This window comes from Humulus lupulus, chromosome 2 (assembly GCF_963169125.1).
Source record: "Humulus lupulus chromosome 2, drHumLupu1.1, whole genome shotgun sequence".
Lineage (NCBI taxonomy): Eukaryota > Viridiplantae > Streptophyta > Magnoliopsida > Rosales > Cannabaceae > Humulus > Humulus lupulus.
This window is the reverse complement of record NC_084794.1, coordinates 219151473-219156202: the sequence shown is the minus strand read 5'-3', so window position 1 is coordinate 219156202 and position 4730 is coordinate 219151473.

Here is a 4730-nt window from a genome sequence, read left to right as displayed (position 1 = left end):
TGTCTTATGGAGAGAAGCCGATTCAGATTCTAGACCGAAAAGATACAATCTTGCAAAATAAGACCATTGGCTTAGTAAAAGTGTTATGGAGGAACATCAAAGTGGAAGAGGCAACTTGGGAGCTTGAGGCTGAGATGCGGGATCGATATCCCGAGTTATTCAGGTTAATTTCGAGGATGAAATTTCTGTAAGGAGGGGATAGTTGTAGCATCCCAAATTGGCTAATAAGGCTTAATGCCTTGATTAGCATGCCAGGAGGGAAATAATTGATTTAATTATGCTAATACGTGGATTAAATGATTATGTGATTAGAAATGCATGTGTTATGTGAATTAAATATGCATGTGGGCCCATTTTGGTAAATAGGGGCATAATTGTAATTTTGGCCCGTTGAGGGCATAAATGTGAATTATATGTGTGTTGTGCTGGAGACCACAAGATTGTGCTCATATATTTGTGATGTGTGATCCGAGACGGTCCTAGGAAACGGAATAGAAAAATAGTCACAATGAGGTTAAATACCCGGCTTAGGGGGAACCTAGGGGTATTTTGGGAATATAGCACATGTTCGGGGTTACCGGGTAACAAGTGATTATTTAGTGATTGTTTAAGTATGTCAAGATTAAATGGGGATTTATAGGAACACTCAAGGAATTAGCGAGCTGTGGAAAATGACGAGATTGCCCTTGGTGGCATCAAAGGGCTAGGCATTTATCTAGGGGCATGATGGTCTTTTGGTGGTTAGGCTAGCCTTAGGTGATCTAGAACAAACCAGAAACCAAAGTGAATCTCTCAACCTTTCTCTCTCTCTCTCTCTCTCCCAACTCAACACACTCTCTCTCTTGGTCTTTGGAGGAGCTTTGAGAAATTTCAAGAAATTTCCCAAAAGTTGAGGATTTGATGCTGGGACTTGGGGAAAATCAAGCTAGAAGTGCTGGGGCATTGGCTCAGGGTCGAGATCGTTACAAAGGTGAGGATTAGAGCAAGTTTTGTTCTTAAATTTCTCTATTCTTTTTCAAAGTTTTGGGGTTTGGAACTCAAGTGGTTGAATTTAGGTGGCAATGAGGTTTTGTTCAGTTTGTTTGGGTTTATGTACTGCTCTGAGTATAGTGCAAGTGATTTGGGGCTTAATTATGGAAATATAGTATGTTTGGATTGATTTGCATGAGGTTTAGAAATCTAAAAAAACATTGTAAATTCTAGGTTCCCCGGGTCGCGTCGCAACGCTGTTCTTGAGCGCCGCGGCGAGCATGAACTTGAGAAGCCTTGGGGATTTGCTGAATCCCCTCAGCGTCGCGGCCCTCGGTAGGGCAAGCCGTGGCACGTGTCCAGAGAAATCGGAAGCTGGTCTCTTTGACTTGTAGAGAGTTGCGACTCTAAATTTAGGGGCGTCGCGGCGTAAACATGTGTTTTTGGTCAAATTAGTGTTTTAAGCTCAGGAACTCAAATTTCAGGGCTCATGAAGGATTCTATTACCCGGTTTAGTAGGATTCGAGGTCCCGGAGGCTAGAATAATATTCCAAAGTTCTTATTTGGTTTAGGGCTTGATGGATTGTTATTATTGATGCGTTGAGAATGGCGAGTGTCTTGTGGAGGTCCTAGCAGTGGTGCTGTAACTCCACAATGCCCTAGACAGTTCCTCAGGCTAAGCACCTTTTGCCTATTCAAGCTTTTTCTTCAAGGTGGCTTTGAGCATCTTGTTGGCAGCTTCCACCTGCCCGTTTGCCTGTGGGTGGGCGACAGAGGGAAAGCTTTTCATATCCCCGTGCCACTAATAGAAGTCTGTGATCACCTCACTGTCAAATTGCAGACCGTTGTCAGAGACCATCTTCCTAGGGAGCCCGTAGCGACAAACGATATTCTTGAAGGTGAAATATAGAGCCTTCTTGGACGTGATAGTAGTGAGTGACTCGGCCTCGACCCACTTTGTGAAGTAGTTGACTGCCACTACCACATACTTCACTCCTCCTTTTCTCGTGGCTAGTGAGCCGATAAGGTCAATGCCCTAGACCGCAAAGAACCAAGGACTTGCCATTTGAGTTTGCTCGTTCAGAGGAGCTCGAGGTATGTTGGAAAAACATTGGCACTTGTCACACTTCTTGACATAACCCATCACATCTCCGTTCATGGTGGGCCAAAAGTATCCTTCTCTCAAGATCTTCTTGGCGATGCTCTGCCCCCCAGCGTGGTCCCCGCAAAAACCCTCATGCACTTCTGTGAGTATCATATTGGCTTCTTGCTTGGACATGCACCACAGCAGGGGCAACGAATATCCCCGCTTGTACAACTTTTTGTTCATGATAATATACCGAGGTGCTTGGTAAAGCAGCTTCCGAGCTATTTTCTTGTCCTATGGAAACTCCCCTAAGGCGAGATATTTCACTATGGGCTCCATCCCCGTCATAGGGCTGGATTGCTTCCACCTCTTCGGGAGCTAAGATACTTGGAGAAGATAAGTAGTCGATTGGCACTATATTGATCAGTTCAACGTCCTTGGTGGTTGCAAGCTTGGCTAGGGAATCAACATTTGAGTTTTGTTCCCGTGGAACTTGTCAAATTGTGAATTTTCTTAATTCATGCAACATCTCTTAGGTCTTCGCTTGGTAAGCAACCATTTTCTTTCCTCGAGATGGTACTCCCTGAGTACCTCATTAACTACCAGATGCGAATCATTGAAAATCTCGAGGCCTTTGGCCTTAAGCTCAAGCGCAACTCAAAATCCAGCAATCAACGCCTCATACTTTGCTTCATTGTTGGAGGCATTGAACCCAAATCTTAGGGCACTATGGACACTGTGTTCTTCGGGGGATACCAAAATTAGGCCTGCCCTGACACCATTTTCATTCGATGATCCATCTACATATAGCTTCCACGCGGGCCCATCCATCGGGGCCCTCCTAGGTCCTTCATGATTTCCTATGTACTCGGCGATGAAATCTGCTAGTGTTTGCCCCTTTATGGCAGTCCTCGGGAGATAAGTGATGTCAAACTAACTAAGTTCAACAGCCCACTTCAGGAGTCTCCTGGACTACTCCGGCTTTTGGAGGACTTACCGTAAGGGATGGTTCGTGAGGACCTTGATGGGATGCGCTTGGAAATAGGGCCTTAGCTTCCGAGAAGCTACCATCGGGCAAAAGGTCAGCTTCTCCATGAGCGAGTATTTGGACTCTGCTTCGAGGAGTCTTTTGCTTACATAGTACACGAGGTGCTGGACACGACCTTCCTCACGGACTTAGGCGACACTGATTGCATTTTCAGAGACATCCATGTAGAGTAGGAGGGGTTCTGTATCCATGAGTTTTGAGAGGATAGGAGGGTTTGCCATATGAGCCTTCAACTGCTGGACCGCTTGCTCACATTCCTCCTTCCATTCAAACCTCTGCCCTCCTCGGAGGATGTTGAAGAATGGGATGCATTTGTTAGTTGCCTTCGAAACAAAGCGACTCAGGGCAGCGATCCTCCTGGTGAGGCTCTAAACGTTCTTGTGCCTTCAGGGAGATGACATATCGACTAGGGCTTTAATCTTCTCAGGGTTTGCCTTTATTCCCCGAGCACTGACAATGAAGCCAAGGAACTTTTCGGAGGCAATGCCAAAATTGCACTTTTGGGAATTCAACTTCATTCCAATCCTATGAAGCACCGAGAATACCTCCGCGAGGTCCCTCACGTGGTTGGGGGCCACTATAGACTTTACTAACATGTCGTATACATACACCTCCATATTCCATCCCAACTTTTCTTTGAACATAAGGTTCACAAGCCTTTGGTAGGTGGCTCCAACATTCTTCAGTCCAAAGGGCATCACCTTATAGCAGTAAACTCCTTTATCTGTTCGGAAGTTGGTGTGCTCTTGATCCACGACATGCATGGAAATCTGGTTATACCCTGAGTACGCGTCCATGAAAGACAAGAGCTCATACCCATAGGTGGCGTTGACCATTTGATCGATCTTTGGCAGCAGAAACCAATCCTTTAGGCAGGCCTTGTTTGTTGGTATTAGATGATCAAATCAAAGGTAAGCAACAGAATATATAGACCCATTTTAATAAATATTAATACCAACTAGGATCATATGCATATACAAATAATAAATCACATACAAATAGATTAGGTATTACCTCTTGTAGCCTATCAAGTGTCCTTGAGTCTTTTTGTATAAATCAACGATCTTCCTATCCGGTGTTCTGAGATCTCACACTCTAATCTTCCAGAACAATCCTCAAACACACAAAGACGTGCGTGGGCACATAGGATTCAAAATGTTGATTTATGTGACTCCCTAGATATACTCAACACATGAGATCTAGAGAGTTTTGATAGAGAGAAGGTTTAGAATAACTTTCAGGTTTAGAGAAAACTATCGCTTTTGAGAGAGTTTGATTATCATTCTGAATATCACGTATATCTAATTTATAAAGATATTTAATCTAATTAAATAATCATTATTTAGTTCAAATTAAAACTGATTAGATATTTTCATTTAATTATCAATTTAAATCATATTTAAAAATAATAATTAAATAACTGATTAAACAAATTTATTTGAAATTCAAAATTCAAAATTCAAATCCTATGGATAAAAACTCTGATGCTAGGCGCCACACACTATATTGTACAGTGTGTGTCGCCCAACCCTATTAAGGTTGCCCTAATTTTCTCATTTGTTTATTTAATTAACTTTTTAAGACAAAATATTTATTCCAACATGAATAACAATAAATTAAAAATAA